This window comes from Pleurodeles waltl, chromosome 9 (assembly GCF_031143425.1).
Source record: "Pleurodeles waltl isolate 20211129_DDA chromosome 9, aPleWal1.hap1.20221129, whole genome shotgun sequence".
NCBI lineage: Eukaryota > Metazoa > Chordata > Amphibia > Caudata > Salamandridae > Pleurodeles > Pleurodeles waltl.
Genome location: NC_090448.1, coordinates 66448592 through 66472626, shown reverse-complemented (window position 1 = coordinate 66472626; position 24035 = coordinate 66448592). Strand labels below are relative to the sequence as shown.

General features: G+C 44.2%; 1 long non-coding RNA gene across 5 annotated transcripts in view; it reads left to right on the top strand.

The window, feature by feature from the left end:
* The first annotated feature begins 3010 nt into the window (after positions 1-3010).
* Positions 3011-24035, top strand: part of LOC138258577 (uncharacterized) — a 150910-nt gene continuing 129885 nt past the window's right edge. For 4 of the 5 annotated variants that reach the window (XR_011198430.1, XR_011198431.1, XR_011198433.1 and 1 more), the window contains exons 1-2: positions 3011-3048; positions 14590-14633. This is a non-coding gene — a long non-coding RNA (uncharacterized lncRNA). Of the gene's footprint in view, positions 3049-14589; positions 14634-22366; positions 22585-24035 lie in introns of those variants that run through there. The other variant, XR_011198432.1, reaches the window with a different exon arrangement.

Here is a 24035-nt window from a genome sequence, read left to right as displayed (position 1 = left end):
AAGTTTGTTAAATTAAATGTTTTACTAATTTTAGAATGTAATTTTATGTATTCTTCCAATTTTGTTTTCTGATTTTCTATGCAAATCTGGCAGACTATTGTTGTCTTGCACCTTGCTTAGATTTGGTGTGGTAAGTAAACACATTTTGTGTTCATTTATATTGTTAGTTTAATTGATTATATAGTTTTATTGTTTAATTTGCTTTATGGTTGTTTTATCGGTTAGAGTTTGTTTAGTTTGACTTTTTGTTCAGTTATTGCCTTTTATGGTGGACGCTAATTAGCGTTTATTTTAAAAATATACATACATAATTCTATTTTCTATAGTTATTTTGAATGCATTATTTATATATAAATATTTATTTTTGTTTAATGTTTATATTTTATTAGTTGTTGTACATATAGATTCGCAATGTACAACACTTCAAAACTTCATGTGTAACCAAAGTACCCTGGTGTCACTGATCCCACTTCAAATGTTCCTATGTATCCCTGGGTGCAATGTGGAGCACCTGTAATCATCATGCATAACCTAAGTACCCTGATGTAACCAACCACACTGCAAATGTTCCTATGACCCACTGGGTGCAATGCACAGCACTTCTAAATGTAATGTATGACCAAAGTACTCTGATGTAACTGACCGCCTGCAAAAGTTCTATGTACCACTTCTAATCTTCAAGTATAACCAAACTACCCTGATGTAACTGACCTCAATGCAAATGTTCTTATGTTCTACTGGGTGCAATGCAAGGCATTTCTAAACACATGTATATCCTTGAGCACCCTGTTTTAACCGACCTCAGTGCAAATATTCTTTGTTCCACTGGGTGCAATGTAGAACACTTCTAACCTTTATGTGTAACTAAACTACCCTGATGTAACCGACGCCACAGCAAATGTTCCTACGTACCTCTGGGTGCAATGTACAGCTCTTCTAATCTTCATGTATAGCTAAAGTACCCTGATGTAACTGACACCACTGCACATGTTTCTTTGTACCCCTGGGTGCATTGTAGAGGACTTCTAATCTCCAAGTATAACCAAAGTACCCCTTGCACACTGTGCGCCCCCTACCAGAAAACACCACCCCCTTCCCTACTGTACTATCATCCACTCACATTCCCATTCATCACAGAGGTCCTTGCATACATTTAATACCTGCTCTGTGAAGGTGGTAAACATACACGTTAAACTGTATGGAATTGGGAATTACATTTGGTTTTACGACTACCACATGGTACTAAGCCCATTCAAACGGATTTAACCTGTAATCACCCGATTTTGGGTGCATCCCAGCCCAGTACAATGCAACTTGGCATAAAAGTCTTTGAGGGAGTCATATTTAAGTCACCCTCTCCCATCAATCAGTATAGGGTTCTTCTAATGTCACATCACTCTTTGGTGTGTCCCTAGACTGAAACCAAGACTTGTGAAAGGTGGCATCACCACACATTGTGAGAGATACAAAAAACACAATGATTTTAGGCAACCCTGTTGGGTTTTCACATAAGCCCACAACCGAATGTCCACCCAAATGGATGAAGGGTTCACATAAAAAAACAGAAATTCAGGAGATATTTATTCACCCAATAATGTGTTTTTTTTTTATTATTTTAAACGGTTTGCAAGTAAATAACTTTTTTTATGAACGGTTGCATTGTTCTGCAGTCCCCTGATGTTGTATCATAGCTCAGGCACACAAAGACATGTTCCACCTTGTGATCTTTGGCACTTGCAGATGTGTGCCACCGCCGCTTATTGTACTCTTCCCATCACCAACATATTGCAGCAGTTTTGAAGATGTCGTACTAGTTCTGATGACTTCAGTAGCTCAATGTTTGTCTTGTACCAACTGTATTATATTAGTGTTTCCTTGGGGTGGGACAGTCTCACCTCAGCAGTTGGATAAACAATCATGTCTGTCTCTTGACAGAGTATAATTAAGAGGCAAAGTCCGCTTAATTAGTTTGTGGAACCTTTGAACCTCTTAAACTAATCACTTTTACTGAAATTGATATTTCCAAAAGTACATTATGTGTTTCGTGACAAGTGTGCACTTCCTTGGTATTAGGCTCGAGTGTGGAGTGGCCTAATCTTGGATCCCTGCCTGCAAGGTAAGAAAACATGCTTTATACTACCAATGATTTAAAAAGGAAGACAGTTATCCTACTAAGATACTTGCAAGGTATTTAACAAGTTGATTAAAATGTCTACCTATATTTCTTCTTCGGTTTTCATTATCTCCCCATCCCAGGATATAAGAGAGAAACAAATGGTAAAGGACCGTGGAAAGGTGGAATAAGGGGGAAGGACCGAAATAAATGGGGGATAGTGGAAGGAGAGAAGACGGGGAGTAATGATGTAGAGAACGCAGAAGAGAAGAAGAAAACGTGATGCAATGGAGAGAGGAAGAGAACAAGCAGAGAGGGAAGAGAGGAAGGATGTAAGTGATGGCGAGGGATGGTGAAGGAAAGGAAAGGTCAGAGGAAAAGAAGCAGTGGAGGAAGCAAGTTGCACAGGAAGGAGAGAAGGTAGGGGAAAACGATGAAACAACGAAGGAAGAGTTGAGGAGATGAAAGGAGGCGAGAAAAGAAGGAAGAACGGAGGATGCAGCGGAGGAAAAGAGGAGGCGAGAAAGGAAGAGGGAAAACGTGAACCACGAATGCCTTCTGAGAGGCTGCAGCTTTGTGGCCTGTTCCCGGTCCCCTGCCTCTTTGCGCGAGAGTAAAATTTAGAGGGTCCCAATCCGAACACAGTGTCAATGCGTTTTGGGGGGCAGCCGACCAGAGAGAGGTTAGCCCCCCAGGGTGATTGGGAAAGTTGAACAGCCCAGGCTCTTTATGGGCTATAATGGGCTATGCCCTCGCGGGGGGGTTGGGGGAGGGGGGCAGGAGGCTCCCAGTCTGCCTGAGAGTGCCCAGCCAGGGCGCTCCCAGCCAATCCCGACACTGCTCTGAGCAGCGTCAGGATTGGCCGCAGGGCAGGCTGGGAGCCTGTATCTGCCTGCAGCGAGACGGAGGAGAGGAGCGGCGCGGCGAGGAGCGAGGTAAGTTTTTATTTTATTTTATTTTAATTAATTTTTTGACCCGCTCTGTCCCATCCATGGCTTCATTGTGGAAGAGATAACAATGGTCTCATACTCCTCGGTGGATGTGGCAATGGCATTGGTCATGCAAGTGGGGAGAGGTGCTCACATGGCAAAAAGTGACATAGAATCTGCTTTTCAGTTGTTGCCGAGGCGCCTGGTGATTTTTCTTGCTGGGTATTCAGTTTAATGGTCAATGGTACATGGCCAAGGCATTGCCCAAGGGGTGCCCGATATCTTGCACCTTGGGTGAGCGATTCAGTTCTTTCCTACAGTGGGTATTCACATGGTCCACTGGGTACACAGCAGTGACACATTACCTGGTTGACTTCTTCTTTGTGGGTCGACCCGGTTCAGTGGACTGCCAACAGCAGTTGGTAATCTTCCAAGACTTCATGTAGGGCCTGGGGGTGTCTTTGGCTCAAAAAAACTGTTGGACCTAGCACGGTCCTCTCTTTCTTGGGCATTGAACTGGAATCCATAGCCATGGACGCATGGCTCCCTATAGATGAAAAAGTGACTATGCAATTACTGTTGGAGTCTATGCTGGTGAAGGAAAAGGTGACGGTGTAGTGTTGCTGGGGCATCTGAATTTCACTGGCAGGGTGGTCAGAGCAGGAAGGACCTTTTTTGTAGGCGGCTTGGCATGTCAGTAATCTCAACCACATCACCATGTGAGGTTGTCAGCAAGAACGAGGGAGGATTTACAAAAGAGGCAATGGTTCTTAGAGTTCAATGGGATCCCACTGGTGACCCTGAGGCAGTGGGAATGGGATGCCCAGATTTATTACAATGCAGCAGGTGGTTCGGGCTTTGGCCTGTACTGGCAGGGTTGGTGTTGCACCAAGGAGTGGCTTGAGAGTTAGAAACATGGAGGCAGGAGCAGTGCGTTTCTCAAATTATTTCCTCTAGTGGTAGCAGTGACACTATGGAAATCTGTGTTGGCACCCAAGAAAGTCCGGTTTAAAATAAATTGACAACATGACAGTGGTACAGATGGTCAACAGGCAGTCTGCCAGAGATACACAAGTCCTGAAACTGTTGAGAGTGTTTTGTTATAGGTTGGTTGAGTCATGATATTTCGTTCAGCGCAAGACATGTTCCAGGTATGGACATTGACAATGCGGACACTTGTCTTGTTCATAGTGAGAGACGTTCCATGGGCTGGCCCCGGAGGTGGACAGGCGCAATACGTCACTATTGTCAGACATGTGGAGCATAGGAGACAGAGGATTCTTCAGCTGGTGGTAAGGTCACTGGCGGAGTCCACTAGGTGCTCGTATGCACAGGCATGGAAGGAGTTCCTGCTTAGCGGTGCGCAGAGGAGACCGGCAGGTTGGAGCAGGAAGGAAGATGTAGTTCAGTTCATTTTGGCGCACAATGAAAAAGGTTTATCACGAGTCTCGTTCACTGGCAATTTGGTGGGGATTGCATTTATGGGCAAGGTCTTCTGAGAATATGCTTCATCAGCTGGGGAATTGGGTAGATGGATGCTGGAAGGCTGGGCCAGGGAGAGGGACAGATAGGGTGTGAAGAGGAAGACTTTAACACTGTGATTGTTCAATAGAGTGTTGGAGGTTCTGCCTGCGACCTGCACTGGGGAGGGGGCAACCATTTTATTTTCCACACTGATTTTGTGGATGTTTTTAGGGGCTTTTTGAGTATCGGAACTGTTGGAGAGGGAGGGGGTTCATGGTCTTCGGTGGAGCAATGTTGCGAGTCTGGGGTAGAGTTTGGAGTTGTGTTTACGCCAACTCAAGACTTATCAGAGATCAAAGGGGAAGACTGTGAGTTTGCGGGAATTACCTGTACCAGGCCTTTGTCTGCTGCGTTTGAGGGTGAGAACACTGTCGCGCATTTTACTATTTACTATTTTTATCCTTCTTAGCACTGCTTAAAAATACATTACATTGCTTACAGTTCTTAAGAACTTTAGAGAACGTTATAGAAGTTTAACCTGTATGTTTTACTGTTGTGCTTGCTCATGGGCCAGTTAAAGCCCTGTCTTCTATTTCTATGGCCGCCATTTTAGGTGTACTGGTGGGGTGGGGACTGAGGGTGGAGTCAGCGGACCAGTCTCTTTTGTTGTGGGACACGCCCCCCTACCTCCTCATTTACCGACAGACGGCATTTAAGCTGGTCGGGCCACGGACGTGCAGCGGGCCCGCCTAAGGCATGCCCGTCTGTACCCATCCACACCTGACTGGGCCCAGGGTCCAGGGACGCTGCCAGTGGGAGGTGAAACCTCCCCCGGGTACAATACACAAGGAAACAACTCATGAAATTTCTCCCTAGAATCGCCTGTGAGACACAGGATGTGTTTCCCCTCCCCCATTAGGGGGTGGGTCCTTGAGATGCGGGTGTTGTGTCTGGAGCACCAGGAAAAAGACCTACACGTGCCCCCTATTTAGGCCTAAAGAATCTACCTTGAGAGTATCCCCACAGTTAAAACTGCCAGACTCACAGAACACCCTTAGATGTGGGCTGTTAAACGCCCATTCCTTAATTAAACACCGTCTCGAGATACGAGAAACCATTTTGGATCTTGGGCTTGACTCTATCTTCCTGACAAAAACCTGGGCTAGAGAGGACTCTGATCCCGACTTTGTCACTGCCTTTCCCGTTGTATATGGAGTGGAAAGGCTAGATAGACAATGCAAGGGGGGCGGAGGGTTGGCAGCTATATTTAGAGATAGCCTCTGTTGTAGTTTTGACCCCCTAGGTACAACCCACATATATATGCGAAGGAGCCTATTTTAAACTAAAACAAGGAAATCTGATAAGGCTGGAAGGACTCCTGGCCTACCACCCACCAGGTCCCAAGAAGAATTTCATAGAGAACTGGTCTCAAATCACTGAGCCCGTCATCTAGCTCAAACGGTGTTTGATACTTAGAGATTTTAACTTCCACCTGGAGGATAGAGAGGATAAGGACACTCTTTCCCTTCTGGATTTCATGTCCTGTTTTGGCTGGAGTCAATTGGTCACCTTGAGCACACATGTGGAAGGTCATGTACTGGATGGGGTTTTCTCCGTACAGGAACTGCAATTGTCAGCAGCTAGAATGGTCAGATCATTGTCTGATCCCCTTCAGAATTATCCATAGAAGTTGTCTGCACCCCAAGAACAAATCTAATATTTTGAGTCGTAATTGGGGCGAGTCAAAAAGGAAGATTTGCATCTGGCCTTACTGAGGCGTCAGGAGAGGTTTGAAGGGGGACAGGGTTCTCGGGAACAGAACTTTGACTCCTGGATAAGGGAAACCATTGAGGAAATTGCACCTCTGAGTGAGATTAAAAAGCATCAGCCCCCTGGTACACGGATGATCTCAAGGCCCTTCAAAGGCAATATAGGAAACAAGAAAGAAAATGGAAATTAGATTCTGGGCCGTGGGAATAAAGAAGCTTAGGGAGCTTTGGAAAACTTACAAAGGGGCCATTAGAACCGCCAAATCATGTTTTTATTCCCAGAAAATCAGATGTGCTTCCAACACCCCTAAAGAATTATTTACAGTGGTTAAGGCACTTGCTGTGCTCCCTTCCTCTCAGGAACTAGACAACTCACAAACTTTCTGCAATAGAGTGGGTGAGTTCTTTCGAGATAAAATCCTACAAATTAATTCAGAATTTTCTCCCCCAAGCATAGATCAGGGGACCTTTTGCCCCAGCACCCAAGATGAAACTGATGGAGGTCCTATTCTTACAAAATTTGCTCCTCTAGGTCCAGCAAAATTAATTCCCTTCTAGCTAGAATTCACTGAAGAGTACTTCAATTAGTAAGCAACTCTATCGCTGTGCCACTGGAGACAATTTTTGCAGAGGTTCTGGACTCAGGGGTGTTTCCATCGACTTGGAAGGAAACAATAATTATACCCATTAAGAAAAAACCTGGAGGCAAACCAGATGATCTTAAAAACTTACGCCCCGTTGCCCTTCTGCCTGTGCTTGCAAAGATTCTGGAAAAACATATCAACCAAGAGCTGGCCAATATTTTGCTTAATCATGGTTGTTTGGATGTCTCCCAGCATGTGTTCCTGAAAAAACACATCACGGAATCCACACTGAGCGCCACCACTGATTCCATTAGGAGACAGGTTGACCAGGGAGGTGGTGCCATCCTGATACCATTGGACCTGTCAGCGCCATTCAATACTATCTCACCCCAAATTTTGCTTCACCGCCTACATCAGGCAGGACTGAGCGGTCCGGCTAGGAGTATCCTGGTGTCTTTTCTCCAAAACAGGACAATGACAGTTAGCTGTGGAGACTACAGCTTCACCTCCTTTCAGCTTCCATGTGGAGTCCCTCTAGGATCGTCATTTGGGCCCACCCTCTTTAATTTGTACATGGCTCCTCTGGCTAAAATCACCGATCTTTTAACTTCCTGGTGTCTTCATATGCTGATGACATCCAAATTATTGTCAATATTCATGACAGTATACAGATTATGGCAGACAAATGTTAATCCTGCATGAATGAAATCAGCAATTGGATGAACTATAGTTGGTTGCAGATGAACGGGGATAAAACGGAGGTCATCATCTTTGGGGCAAACACATCTTTGGGGAGACAAAGCCTTCCCAGTGGCAGCTGTCAGGCTCTGAAACTTGCTCCCTCCAAAAAATAGAGAGATATTATCCCTCCTGCCATTTCGAAAGCATCTAAAGACTTGACTCTTCGCATTATAGGTGGCTGCTGCGCTTCAGCCTTCTCACCTGCTTAGCGCTACAATACCTCTGGTCTGAATGTGCTTTTACAAATAACCAAAAATACAAAGGATGAAAGAGATCTATGGCAGCACTGGTGGGTGGTTTTTAGGCACAGAAAATTGTGTTTTGGTGACATCTTTCTAGCTGCTGTGCAAGGCCCTGGTGAGCTGGTGAGCTTGGGGGAATCTGCTGGAGATTATGGCACTCACTCCTTTAGAATTGGGGTGACCACTGAAGCTCTGACCAGGGGTTAGGATAGGAACAGGATCATGAGATTGGCTACATGGTCTTCTGACTGTTTTTCGTCGCTAAGTGAGGTTGGGGAGGGCAGTGCTGATAGTTGGAATGAGCTTTCTCTGCATTTCTCACATATGTTATCTTTTCAGGCACTGTCACAGGTCCGGATGCAGTCAAGTTTGCCGTCTGGATTGTGGGACATTCTTTTGTTAAGTGGGCAGAGACACAAAGGTACAAATTTGTGTTTCGACAAAGCTCTCATGGCATGGTAAAGCGTAGATGCGGTGGGGGGAGCTGTTACAATGTTTGAATAGCTTGCTGAGTGTGCCCAGACAGGTGCCCTGATGTTTTAGTTGTTCATCTAGGGGAGAATGACATGGTCATACACAGAGATTTGATGTTGGTGAAAGGGATGAAGAGGAATTTGAAGGAGGTAAAACAGCAGTGGTCTGGTTGTCATGTCATCTGGATGGAGAAAGTGGAGGTGGGCAAGGAAGTCCACTGCAATTAACAAGACCAGTAGATAAATTATTCGGGAGATGAGTTTTTTTCTGCAGGGATGAAGGTATGGGCAGAGTGGAACACCCGGATCTCAAATATGAAAATATAATTCAGTAGCAATTTTCCAGGGGGGGCATGGTACATTTTTCGCATTACAGCATGCAGTTGTACTTGTTGCAGTTGTAGGAGGTCCTGGCTACGATGCTCAACATTCGCAGGTGAAGAAGGGTGCATAGGTTTGGGGGTGGGGGTGGGTCAGAAAAGTGGGGCTAGGACTTTTCGGAGTGGTGGTTGGTCAGCAAGTTGGCCTGGTTCTAGTTTAAGTTTATTGTTGTTGCCATTAGCAAACCAGGAAACATAGGAGGGTGTAAAGAATGCTACACCTGGATGAGTCATGAAATGAAACATTTATATAGTTAGATGTTGGTAGATGTAGGTAAAGGGCTACGGAATTTAAGCGTTGCCAGTTTAATAGTGTGGCTATGTAGGATTTAGACATTTACAGGGGAATACAGAAAGGGGGAGGGTAGTTTTTTGGGGTGGGGTGTCAGTGATAGTAGGTGACTTGTTTTATAGTGAGGTTTGGTTTTGAAAAGGCAAAAGGTCTAGGATTTTGGATGTGATGTGCACCTGTTTTCAATAAAGCAGCCTTTTCCACACACACACAAATCGAGTATTTGGTCAGTGAGGCTTCTCTCTCGCCCTATGTCCAGTGTACTATTTCAGATCTCCTCTCCTTTACAAAATGGCTACTGCATCGACCACACCTCTGACGTTGAATGTTCTCAATAACATATTCATTATCAAAGCTACCTTTTCCACAGTGCAAAGCATTTTATTTTCTCTTCTATAGTTATTCTATAGTTATTTCCAAGCTCGTTTTCAGTTGTGGTCAACCTCGAGGCTCACACTCTGTTGCCTTTTAAATATCACTGCATGCAGGATACTGAACAACGCTAGAGACTGTAAGTGTCTCGTGATGTTCAGCCCATGAGACACCCACAGCACACAGAAGTAAAAAGAAATATTAGGTTCTCTTAGCAGGACAGTTTGCAAGATTCTTAATCACATATCTGTAGAAAAACAAACAATGAAAACGCAAGGGAAAGTTTGTATTTAATGATTTATATTATTCCAGTTGCTAAAAGCACCAAGCAGACTTTTTCACTTTCAAACAGAAAACGTATTTTCAGAATAATTTATTCATTGAAATATACTACCTTTCTCGCTTTTGCGTGCAATTTTTTCATCTAAATTCCTCACTTGTGTTTAACCACCACATACCAACAACTTTCAACCTCAGATGTACCTTTAAAAGATTTAAAACAATTACAGACCACAAAGCAAGGCTTTTTTGCTAGTTAAACATATCTTACAGGCTCTAGTCTATAAAAACATGGCTACATCTTAGTTACAGAAACCCTTCAGGTATTTGCATTTAATGATAAAAGAATCCCTTGGGTTACACAGATCTTACAGGAGCTGGCATCTGACAGCACAGCTCTTCCACGTCATGGGGCGTTTGTGTATGTCAAATTACGAGGTTACTGGGAGATGTTACTGGTTCAGGCATCTAACACCAAAGCTATCCCTCAGCTTACACAATTCTATAGGTGTGGGCATTGAGAATCTCAAACATATCAAAGCTGTGGTTTGGGGTGCGAAGGTAGTAATACTGTCCCTTTGAGTAACTGAATCCTCAAGCAAATAAGGGCAGTACAAAACAGACCGTAGTTACCCATAGCATTAACAATAATGTCATGGAAGTAGTTGTGAATTACTGTCCACCAACAGGATTGCCTCTGAGAAAAATGATGTGAGGAAAGGTGACAGACAAAAGAAATTATGAATTTTGCAATCTTACTATATACTCTTAGTATTATATAATCTTATTTGATCTTATTTGATACATGTCACCCAAGAGGATTTAATAGCATTGAAGAAATCTGTATACATTTGGAAATATGGAACACTTTGCATAAGTATATATTTAATTTTTTCCCTCTAACTGCTTTCCATATTTAAATTGGTTTTAGCTCATATTTTCACAGTAATTTATTTGCACACATTTACCATTAAATGAAAACGTCTGTCATGACAAAGTGGACAATGACAAGCCAGAATGTTGACATATTTATGTAGATCCAGGAATTACTTAATGAAATCATGGTCTTGTACTTTTATATGGATACTACTATGAATTTCATATTGACTGCCCACAAGAGCTATAACACAAACACAAGTTTTGTGTAATGGCTGATGAAATCTTTAAAAATATTATGCATGCAATTGTGCAATTAGCAAAACATGTTCCCGACGGATGATATGTAACAGAATTCTGTTGGTTTATGACATTAACTAAAATTGAACATAGTCTACCTGCTATTTTTTTGGATATTTGGTGGGCAAGCTATGACTTGTCACATTTCAGGATAACACACCACATAAGAGCTTCCAGAAATGTATCACTTGAAGGAGATGGATGATGGGGCACTGGAGATTAAAATCATTGAGGACATTAGCTTCGAGGGTAAGATTTGAAACACCCTGCCCCAGACATCTGTGGACAGGTATCTAACTGCATGTTAGATAGGGCAAGAGCCCTGTACGATGTTAGTAGACAGTGAAGCCCATGTCTGCAACATGTATTGTTTCAACTCTTTCGCTTGACACTCTAATTTGTCCACATAAGTTGTTTTCCTCCTTTATCCTTTCCTCTGTTTCCCTCCTACCCTATTCCTTGTACTGTTCCTTGCTTTGTTGTGAAATGACTTTGGTATTCAACTCGGCTGCAGTGCTTGCTTCTCTCAATTTCCGTTGTTACTAGGTTTTGGTGACTCCAAACCTGCATTTTGGACTTGGCTTTGAATTTCCCCTTTTTGGTTTTACGACTACAATTCTACTTGTTAATAGAGAGGTGTGCAACTCATCTTCGGTTCCCAGGAAAGATTCCTGGTTTGCCTGAGGGCTAGTTAAAACTATACCTCCTTTTACACTAACTACACCACATTATAATTTTGTCATCCTACTGATCTATTATAAAACATTTCTTTTGTTACTCCATTCCCATGGTCTTCTGTGCTCTCGCTTGACATTGAGTCATCAAGTACCTCTGCAACACTGTGCCACCCTGTACTTCTGAGAGTCCAGTGCAGGTCTTCAAACAACCATCCTGCTGGAAAGGATAACCACACTATCTCTTTCTCTGTCTCTAATCCCTCATCCCCCTTCACCTTTTCGAAAAGGTGGTCTTTAGACTCCTTGACTGTAATACAGAGAGTGGGTTCACCAATAAGTGGGAGAAGGTGCGATTAACCTTGCTATTCTCCAAGTCACATTACAAAGGTCTTGATAGGACTCTGCTTTCAATGTTAATGAATATTAGACAGATAAAGAAAATTATTCTGGTATTAAGCATGGGTTAAGCATGACGGTTGGACTGGGTTAAGCCTGAGAGCTGAAACTGATTGGCTTGTTGTAATGAATTACCAGGATGATTGCATAAAATACATGCACTGCAGTGGTTGAGTGGCAGCGCTCTGTATTTTACATGAAGAAATTTCAATACACTCTATATCCATACATATTATATAAATGTGTGTGTGTGTGTGTGTGTGTATGTATGTACTAAAAAAACAAAAGGTTAAAGTGACATTATAATTAAGCGTTGAAATGACACACAAATGAGGTTTAAAAACACTGAAATTCACCAGGTATAGTTTACTGAGTAACTAGAACTAGCAACCCACACCAGGCACTGTATATCACCTCACATATTACATCCATCATGGCATGTTAAATGATATCATTGATGATATCACTGATGTCATCTCAAATTACATCAGCTGACTATAACTCGCAACTCCATCATGCACTGCTTATGACCTCATATAAGTTAAGGTCTTAGTACCTAACCTAGCTACAGCAGCATACAATCTGTACGGGCTGAGGGGCCACGCACCCCCAACCTTTTTCCTGACCTGAAGAGTTTCTGTCAGACTGAACAAAAGTCAGCCTGACAGCCACACTTCTGGTTCAGGTCAGGCAGCTAGGAGCTGGACATTCCCTAACTGTGCAGACCCCTGGCTGCCCGAGCTGTTTTTGCTGGGCTGAAGAAGTCACAGCTCCTGTGGGCATGACCTCTTCAGCCTGGCAAAGGTGCCTCAAGGCCCTCCGCCTCATGACAAGGGGGAATGTAACCGATTGCTTCGGACTTGGGCGTTTCAGTTAGAAGCCCTGAAGTGCCCTGGGCTGAGGGTCAATCAGTGACACCTTGTCTCAGAGAGGGATGGGGTCAGCAGTCTCACTGATCCCATTCAACTCTGTTAGGAGATTGTGACTGCTGTTTTAGGTCAGCCAATGAGGGAAGGCAGCAGTCCCAACCCTCTTGGGACCTCCAAGTCTCCCCTTTCGGAGCTGCTGCTCATGAGGCATGCTTGCATGTATGAATGTGTGTGTATTTGTTAGTGAGTGTTATGAATGGGTGTGTGAGTACATGTGTGAATGAATTGGTGGAGGTGAGGTGCATGTGTAACACCCCAGCCCCTGTCACTCTCCCTCTTAACCCCTCGGGTGCCTGGGACGAGCTGGTCTCGGCTACGGTTGCTCGCCATCAAATGCTGCAGGGGACGCGCTGGAAGCCATTTCCTTCCAGCGGGTTTGGAGAGAGGACCTTCTTCAGGTGAGTCCTTCTCCTTGTTGGGCTTTGTGCGGGGAAAACAGACACAGGGGGAAAGGAAAGAGTTTTTCCTTTCCCCCTGTGACTGTTTTGAAAGATCGTGGAGCAGGAATCCATCCACTAGACACCAGTGATGTATTTTTCTTTTTTTGGGGAGCAACCCATTAGGCAAGGTTTGCTTCCTTGGGGGCAACCAGTGATCTGTGTTATGGCCCCCCGGGGGCTAGAGTGGGCATTTTTTTTGGGTGATATGCCCCGCTGGGGGTCGAAACCCACTAGGCACCAGGGATTAGTTTTTTTTGTAATTTTAAGGCAGAAACCCCTTTGGCAAGGGTCGCTGCCTGGGGGGGTGGGGGGGGAGTAAACTATTTTTCTAGGTCTTGGCCCCCTGGGGCTAGATCGGTCACTAGATATCAGGGATTGTTGACTGTGTGTGTATTTTGTTTGTTGGGGGGGCCCCTTGGGCAGGGTCGCTTCCCTTAGAGGGCCATATTGTTGTACGCCATTTCTGCCCCCAAGGGAGGCAGAAGCCAACCTGACACCAGGGATTTTTTAATCTTTGTTTTTTTGTGTTGGGGGGCGGCCCCTTGATCAAGGGTCGCCCCCCCATGGGGAGCATACAATTGTTGGCCATTCTGCCCCCTTGGGTGCAGATCGGCCTATTTTGTTTTAGGCCCGAATCCACTTAGGCACCAGGGATCTTGTGTGTGTGTGTTTTGTGTGGGGAGGCGGTACCTTTGGCAAAGGTTGACCCCCCCCAAAGGGAGCACATTACTGATGGGCATTCCTGCCCCACTTGGGGGCAGATCAACCTATTTTTTTTAGGCCCATCTGCCCCCAAGGGGGGGCACAAGACACCAGGGATTTTTTAAAGTTTTTTTTTTTGTGTGGGGGTTGCCCCTTGGTCAAGGGTTGCCCCCCAATGGGGGGCACACAACAGTTGGCCATTTCCGCCCCCTTTGGGGACAGATCGGACTATTTTTTGTAGCCCCATCTGCCCCCAAAGGGGCAGATCCACTAGACACCAGGGAACATTTCTAAATGTTTGGTGGCAGGGTGTTGTTTCAACTGGCGAAGTATTTGCTTTTGTGATTATAACAGTTTATTTTGCCTTTTTGTTCTAGTTCAAAGCTTTTGCTTCCTTTGCTGTGGCTCCTTGCGGTTTTGGCAGTGGTCGACCTGCAGTTTGCGTAGTTGCATGTTTTAGGTACAAAAAAACTATTTATTCCAAAAGAGCATTGTTGCCATGCATGAATGACATGTTTGTAGGTGGTGTACAAAATGCAGGATTGTGTGTGAATTTGTCCTTAGATTTGTGCACAATGATATTTGTGTTGTCTCATGTCTAATTTTCTTTTCTTTTCTTTTTTCTTTTTAGTGGGATATCATTGGTGATTACTGTGTCTCTCAGAGTAGTTGCTGGTGAGTCTAGTTTTTTCAGGCAAGTGAGTGGTATAGTTTTTGAGTACATAACTCTTTCTGATGAAGCCACACTTTATTACTTATTTTAGACAGTGCTGGTTGTTGCAGGCAATCCATTTGTTGTTAGAACAGATCATTGCTAGCCACAGGGAGATCTCTCAGCAGGTTGTTGGAATGCTTTTTGAGTCGTCTTCTGATCATGATTATGATACTGACTCTGCATCTGAGGCAGAGGAGGAAGTGAGAGATTCTGGCAGTGAATTTTCTGTCTGAGAGGAATCTTCTGATGAGGAAGCCACTCTCAGTGCAGATGAATGGCCTGTTTTAGAGGAGGACACTGATGTGCCAATAGTGCAGCAGCTGGTGGCTGAAAGGTTTCCCATTGGAAGACCTGAACTCTGGGTTGCCCCAAACATGGAGCAGCCAAAGTTGCCTGCCTTTACTGGTCTCCCAGGCTGTGGAGTGAATACAGAAAAGCTTTTGCCTGTCAATTTCTTTCAGTTGTTTACAGACGATGTATTTTTGGAAGAGATTGTTGAGCAGACTAACTTGTATGCGGAGCAGTATTTGATGGACAATGCTGCCAGACTTAGGCCGCAGTCTAGAGCTACCCAGTGGATTCCCACAAACTGGAAGAGTTGAAAAAGTTCTTGGGTTTGACTTTTTTGATGGGGTTGATATGGAAGCCTTCACTGGCTTCTTATTGGTCTTCTAGTCCCTGGATGGCAACGGCTATATTTCCTGCAAGCATGACTCGTAATCAGTATTTGCTTCTTCGGATGCTGCATTTTGTTGAGAATGCTTTAGCCTTGCCACGAGATCCCCCTGATTCTGACTGTCTTTTTAAGATTAGGCCTGTCCTTGATCGTTTTGTAGATCGGTTTTCAGAGGTCTATGTTCCAGGGAAATAAATGTCTGTAGGTGAGTCTTTGGTCCTGTTCAAGGGACGTTTGGTTTTTAAGCAGTACACTCCTAGCAAGAGGGCACGGTATGGAATTAAGATGTATATGCTGTTTGAAAGTAGTACAGGATATGTTTATAATTTCTGGGTCTACACTGGTAGGGATTCCAGTATTGACCCCCCTGGTTATCCGCCCAGTTTTGGAGTTAGTGAGAAAATTGTGTGGGGACTTGGTTGACAACTGTTTAACAAAGGTCACCATTTGTATGTAGATAACCTCTACACTGGCGTGCAGTTGTTCTGGGAATTGTTCAGAGTGGACACTGTTGTTTGTGGCACAATCCGCTCTAACCGGAAAGGCTATCCAAGGGAGCTTGTCTGTAAATAAATTGAGAGGGGAAAGTGCAGTGCCTTGTGTAGTAATGAGCTGCTAGCTCTGAAATTTGCAGACAGGAGGGATGTGTACATGCTGACTACCATTCAAGATGAGTGTACTTCACCTGTGACTGTTTAGGGTCAGGTTGCCGAAGTGCACTAACCTGCGTGCATTTTGGACTACAATAAGCACATGGGTGGAGTTGATAGGGTAGATAAGAGGTTGGAGCCTCACACTGCTGTTTATAAGTCTTATATTTGGTATAAAAAATTGGCCATCCATTTGTTTTATTTAGCAACTTTTAATGCTATTATTGTGTTGAAGGACTGTTCCCCTGAGCCAAGGATGAAATGTGTAAAATTTTAGGAGTCAGTGATAGAGAGCCTTATTATGATGGAACAGGCAAGAGTTCCTAGAGAAGCAGTGGTGGGGGATGTAGCTAGATTGAAAGATCACCACTTTGGTGATCACATTCCTCCCACTCCCAAAAAAGGCTTTCCCATTATTAAATGTAGGCCCATATTTATACTTTTTGATGCAAAGCAGTGCCAGGGCAGATTTACATCAAAAAATGTACCGCCGGCTAAAGCCATTCCAATGCACCAGCCTTATTTATGGAATGACGCTAGCCGGCGCTGTGGGCTGGTTAGCGTCAAAATAATGACAGTAACTGGGCAGGGGAGGCGAAGGGAGGACTGGGGGTTGTGCTCCAAAGAATGGTGTCATGGTAGAGTCAAAAATATTGGCTCTAACCTGACTTGCGCCATTTTTTGACGCACAACCCCCATGAAAATGACTCCTGTCTTAGCAAAGACAGGAGTCATGCCCCCCCTGCCCAATGGCCATGCCCAGGGGACTTCTGTCCCCTGGGCATGGCCATTGGGCACAGTGACATGTAGGGGGGCCCAAGTTAGGCCCCCCATGCCTCTTAAAAAATAATAATTATACTTACCTGCACTTACCTGCACTCAACATGGATGGGTCCCCCCATCCATGGGTGTCCTCTAGGGGTGGGCTACGGCGGCAGGGGGTGGCCCTGAGTGCAGGGGAGGGCACCTGTGGACTGCTTCCATGGTCTCCCACCATGGAAATGAGCCCACAGGTCCCTTAACGCCTGCTCCCGACCCAAGTATTAAAAAACGGCGCAAATACGGCTGGGTGCCTTGTTTTAAGGCTCGCCTCCTCCTGTGTGTCATTTTGACGCCAGAGGATAAATAAGGCACACATGCCTTAGAGTCATTTTTTGCACGGGAACGCCTACCTTGCATGTCAGTAGTGCAAGGTAGGTTTTCACGTCCAAAAAATGACTCAAATTCCAGATCTTTAGCGCTGGACGGGTCTAGCGCCAAAGTATAAATAAGTTTGCGCTAAATTTGCGTAAACAGAGTATAAATATGGGCCATGGAGTCTGTGCCCGAAGAGGTATCTGGAGGGAGACTCGGATGTACTGCCCTGATTTTCCTTCAAAGCCTGGGCTGTGTGTGGCTGGCTGTTTCAGGTGTTAACACACCCCAAAACATTATTGGGATCTACTGTGAGCGGAAACTGCCTGTTTTATATTTTGATATGTTCAGTTTCATGTTGGCATTACTGTCATGTTTTTAGATAGAGCTTTTGTGTTTGTAGTTTTGTACTTATTTATAATTAGTTAGGGGTTTCTTTGTTGTTTTAAAAAAAAAGTGATGGCAGTGTGCATGAGTGGCGATTGGCTGGCGGTGTGCATGGAGTTGCGCTTGTCTGGCAATGTAAATAGTGACTTGATGTTGGCCACTGCAACACACTGCTAGCCAAACGCCAGGCCACAGACTCCCATCAGTTGGTGTGATTGCTGTGTCAGGCATGTGGGCGTATGAAAGTGATGGGCCCTTGAATGGCGCTGTCTGTTGATGCGAGTGTTGTAATGTGCTGGGTCCGCGGCTGGCGGCGTGAATGGTCTTGTGCATGTCATGTATGAAAGGTGTGTGAATGAACTGTAAAGCGGTTGGTGCTTTGACGCAGCTTTACAGCTCACAAGCTGTGAGTCATTGGTTCAGTTTAGTTTTTTGGCCTTTCAGTTATTAACAGTTATTAACAGTGCATTTCATTTTTGTGTAATCTCTGGTTAATAAAATTTGATCTACTGGACCATCACTCACCCTCATGCCAAATCCAACTTGGTTGGTGGGTGAGAAGGTCTTTTTAACATAACCTAAGAGTGTTTCTTTTCACAATTTTAGTGTTTGGCACATCACAGAGGGATGTGGACACATCAAAATGATCTATTACAAAACTACCTGTTTATGCAGGAGGGGGCACCTGCATTTTTGGTTCCAGGTGCGGGGGTCAGCTCTGGAAACCTACTAAACCCAGACATTTTTGAAAACTAGACACTCAGTGGAGTCCAGGGAGGTGTGGCTTGCATAGATCCCCCCAACATTTTCTTACCCATACTCCCTGCAAACCTCAAAATTTGCTTAAAAAAGCATATTTTTCTCACTTTTCTTTGTAGGATCATCGCACTGGCTCAAATTTCCTACCACCCAGCGTTCCCCTCAGCCTCCCATTTAAAATGATACCTCACTTGTGTGGGTCCCCAAAGCAGAGTCAGCCTAAAAATGTATAAAAGAAAATTGTGCTTATCAACTCGCTGTGCTATTCCCTCAATCTCTACACGTTTTGGGGCTTTTCCTGCTGCAGGCACCTGGGCAAACCACACAAGTGAGGTATAATTTTTATCGGCAGACCGAGGGGAACATTGCCTGGTGGGAAAATTGTACCGGTACAGTGTAAAATGTGATTTTCTTTGTTGAGGAGTCAAGGTAAGAAAATCTTGGGGGATCCACACAAGCCACACCTCCCTGGACTCCTCTGGGTGTATAGTTTTCAAAAATGTCTGGGTTTGGTTGGTTTCCTTAGATGACCGCCTCCCCTGGGATTAAAAATGCAGGTGCCCCCCCACCTCCTCCTGCAAAAACAGGTAGTTTTGTATTAGATCGTTTTATTGCGTCTACGTTGCGTTTTTGGGCATTTCCTAATGCAGGCACTAGGCTTACACAAACAAGTGAGGTACCATCTTTCTGAGGAGACTTGGGGGAATACTGGGTAGAAGGAAGTTTGTGGCTCCCCTCAAATTCCAGAACTTTCCATCACTAAAATGAGAGGAAAAAGTGTTTTTTCGCCGAATGTTGAGGTTTGCAAAGGATTCTGCATAATAGAACCTGGTGAGAGCCCCACAAGTCACCCCATCCTGGATTCCCCTAGGTATCTAGTTTTCAAAAATATATAGATTTGCTAGATTTCCCTAGGTGCTGGCTGAGCAAGAGGCCAAAATCCACAGCTAGGCACTTTCCAAAAAACATGTCAGATTTCAATGTAAAAATGTGAAGTGTCCATGTTGCATTTCCTGCCGCAGGCATTGCGCCTAGCCACACAAGTGAGGTACAATTTTTATCAGGAGACTCGGGGGAACACAGAATAGTAGAACAAGTTTTTATTGCCCCTTATCTTTTTCTACATTTTTTCCTTCCAAAGGTGTGTAAAAAAGACATCTGTTTGAGATATGCCCTGTAATTCACATGCTAGTATGGGGACCCTGGAAAATCAGAGATGTGCAAATAACCACTACTTCTCAACACCTTATCTTGTGCCCATTTTAAAAATACAAAGGTTTCCTTGATACCTATTTTTGACTCTTTAATGGGGTATGTCCATGTAAAATGCCAACATGTGGTTTTCTAATTCAAGTCTGCCTGTTCCTTAAAGTTGGAAAGATGGTGATTGTAGCACAACAAACCCTTTTGTTGATGCCATTTTCAGGGCAAAAAGCACATGATTTCTTCTGCAGCACCTTTTCTCTGTTTTTTGCAAAAAAACAAAATGGTAGCTGTATTTTGGCTAAATTCTTGGTCTCCTCCAGGGGAACCCACAAACTCTGGATACCTCTAGAATCCCTAGGGTGTTGGAAAAAATGGACACACATTTGGAATGGGTAGCTTATGTGTACAAAACGTTATGAGAGCCTAAGCGCAAACTTCGCCAAATAGCCAAAAAAAGGCCTGGCACCTGAGGGGGAAAAGACCTGGCAGCGAAGGGGTTCAAATTACTGGCCACTACTGCCTAACTATAAAGTAACTTTACCCTTTGTTTTTTCCAGTAATTATAAATATATATACATGCACATGCAATCCTCCGCTTTCTCTGCCCACCCCCTCCTCTTGGGGGTGTTGTGTTGCTCTGCGTATGGCACCTGACCTCATAAATTCACAACTTGGCTTCAGTGTAAGGTATACCAAATGTTCACTCAGGACTTCAAAGTGTCTTTCGCCTCCGCAACCTTGCTCAAAATCACTGACAAAGTGCATTTCACCTCAATAAATGTCCAGTAACATAAACATGGAAAGAGGACTGATACAGACTAACAGAGTGAATGCCATCTTGAAATAGATTAGAAGACAAACAATTATTGCTTCTATGTTTGATTAAAGGTTTAATACATAGTTAATACATTGCTTAGCAATAATCCATCCAATAATAGAACAAAAATGTCAAAACATGTAAAAGATAAAAAGAAGGGAAAGCAATACATAAAAATTTCAAATATTAACACAGAAGGCATTATTTTGGTATGTCAGTCCACACATTACTGCTCAGACTTAGAGGGCACGTATCATGTCAAATGCACATGGAATGAATTTAAGAACATGTCATTAGTAAGCAAATCAAAATCCACTGATTAATGTTATCGAGCTCATACTAAACCAGGCATCAGTGTGCATGGTGCCTGAGTGGCACAGCCACCAACTGGGTTATCAACATGCCGTGCATTATACATAATGTAATTCAAATTACCAGACTCACTACAAACTGTAAATGGGACCCAAGGTATCATCAATTGTCAATGCAGGTGTCAAACTTCTCATATCAGCTAACATTATGAAACTCTGCAAACATATTCAAGCCTGAGAGGGCATGTTATGGCTATCTGAAGTGATCCCACTGTACATGTAACTTAGAGATCTCTACAGCGTCCCCCCCAATGGAGTGAAAAAATAACTCATCACTCATGTTTCAAAAACATCACCCTCTAACATTTCCAAGAGAATATCTCAAGATGGAAGAGTTGGGGCCCCAATAGGGACAATCTCTCATCCACCACAGCAACACCAGTTGTAGAGAGTTCCTCCCTCTGCTCCCTATAAATAAAAAGAAACAAGAAATAAAATTAGTGTGAAAACCTCATCTGTTAAAATCCAATTATATTCAAGCCTCAAGGGCAAAAATCAGACTAAGAGCAGTACATATGTATGGCTGAAGATGATTAACCCAAGTGGACTGTCAGCTCCTCATCTGAATTCAACTTATATGGGAATGGACACCCACACATGCATACCCACCCAAACACACACATACACACCGCACCATCCCCCCCCCCGCCCCGGAGAATCCAATATCAGAGTCAGACTTAGACCGAAATGCACACCCTCAATATGTAGTAAATCCTGCCCAATGTTACACAGAGCAAGTACATGCAGCCTTCTTAAGGGATGGGAAGTGATTTTTCTGACAAAGGCATATGTTTGAAAGATCGCGCTGAGCACATATTTTTTTTTACTGTAGGGAATACGACAGCATCCTGAAACATTCTTCCAGTGCAGCAGCAAAATGCATCTACCTAGTAGCACCCCATGGGATATATCCTATGTGTTGGACCTGGCCTTTTTACAGGGTCATCCCCAAACTTTTTGCCTCCTTCCTCCTATTTTTTCTGACCAGTTGTTGTTGGCTTTTGAACTCTGGGCACTTTACCACTGCTAACCAGGGCTAAAGTGCATATGCTCTCGGTGTAAATTGTACTGTTGATTGGTTTATCCATGATTGGCTATTTAATTTACTTGTAAGACCCTAGTAGAGTGCATTATATGTGCCTAGGGCCTGTAGATTAAATGCTACTAGTGGGCCTGCAGCACTGGTTGTGCCACCCACTTAAGTAGCCCCTTTACCTCATCTCAGGCCTGCCATTGCAAGGCCAATGTGCGCAGTTTCACTGCCACATCGACTTGGCATTTAAAAGTACTTGCCAAGCCTAAAACTCCCCTTTTTCTACATATAAGTCACCCCTAATGTGTGCCCTAGGTAACCCCTAGAGCACGGTGCTGTGTGGGTAAAAAGCAGGACAGTGTGTAGTTTATATGTCCTGGTAGTGTAAAACTCCTAAATTTGTTTTTACACTACTGTGAGGCCTGCTCCCTTCATAGGCTAACATTGGGGCTGCCCTTATACATTGTTGAAGTGGTAGCTCCTGATCTGAAAGGAGTAGGAAGGTCATATTTAGTATGGCCAGAATAGAAATATAAAATCCTGCTGACTGTTTAAGTTGGATTTAATATTACTACTTTAGAAATGCCACTTTTAGAAAGTGAGCATTTCTCTGCACTTAAATCTTTCTGTGCCTTACAATCCACGTCTGGTTTGGTTTAGTTGACAGCTCATTGTGCATTCACTCAGACTCTTGCTGGAGAAGAAACCTGAACCTGCATCCTGCCAAGAAGAACTGCGTGGCTGCTCAAAGGACTCACCTGACTGCTTTCTACAAAGGAATGCTGCCTTGCTGTTGGCCTGCTGCCTTGCGGAACTCTTGCCTTGCTGCAGAAGTGTTCTCCAAGGGCTTGGATAGAGCTTGCCTCCTGTTCCCTGAAGTCTCAGGACCAAAAAGACTTCCATATTTCAACTGGACTCCTTGTGCGCCAAAAAATTCGACGCACAGCTTGCTCCGTGGTGAAAAATTCACCGTATGCCGATCCGGAAAGACGCCGCTCGACCCCGCAAGGAAAAGATCGACACGACGCCTGCGGTCCGACCGGAACTTCGACGCACGGCCCGCCTGGACAACGGCGCCCGACTTCCAGAGAGGAAATCGACGCGACTCCTGCCGTGATGGAGAAAATTCCACGCACAGCCCACCGGAACGACGCGCAGCAGGATAACAAGCCCAGGATTCCACGCACAGACCCCGGGACATCTGGTAATCCCGCGACCCACAGAGGAGACTGTCCGTGCGCCGGAAATCGACGCAACGTCTTCCCCGCGTGGAAAATAACGACGCAAGTCCGTGTGTGAAGGGGCAAAACCGACGCACACACCATTTTTCCACGCATCTCCTCCTCTGCGGCCCTCTGTGGAGATTTTCCACTCCAAACCAGGTACTTTGTGCTTGAAAGAGACTTAGTTTGCTTTTTAAAGACTTAAGACACTTTATATCACTTTTCAGTGATATCTCTACCAATTCATATTGCATCTTTTATCGTTTTGACCTGCAAGTATCCAGATAAATATTATATATTTTTCTAAACACTGTGTGGTGTATTTTTGTGGTGCTATATTGTGTTATTGTGTGATTTATTGCACAAATACTTTACACATTGCCATCTAAGTTAAGCCTGACTGCTCAGTGCCAAGCTACCAGAGGGTGGGCACAGGATAATTTGGATTGTGTGTGACTTACCCTGACTAGAGTGAGGGTCCTTGCTTGGACAGGGGGTAACCTGACTGCCAACCAAAGACCCCATTTCTAACACTACGTTACCTGTGCTCCCTTCAAGCTCAGACAGAAGAGTTGTTAGTCCGATTTCACAGGTCTTACAGGCTCTGTCGTACGACAGAGGAACCTAGAGGTCTTACAAGTTTATGTGTCTGGAATCACAATTATTCCTTAGGTCAAAGTTACAGCTTCTTGTTTCTGACAGCATAGTTATTCCTTAGTGGGGAAAAGATCTTACTGGCTAATGTCTTATGCATGTAGGCTCATGTGCCAATTTACAAAAATCTTACAGGCCAATACTTTGGACATAAAACAAACCTGTTTCTAGGTTACAAAAATCATACAGGATCAAAATCTGCTGGTAAAAGTGTTCTTCAGACTACATTCATTTCACAAACTAAGGGGCATATGTAAGATCACCTAAGCGCTGCCATAACAAAAATCTTTGACGCCAAAGCGGCGCTAATGTGGCTTTTCTGCCGTGCCATATTTACAAAGCGGAATAATGCATGCATTGTGCCACTTTGTTACCCCTTGTGCCACATTTTGCCTGCGCGAGGCATAATGTATGCAAGTGGGGCATTCTGGTGCTAGGAGGCCTGCAAAAAT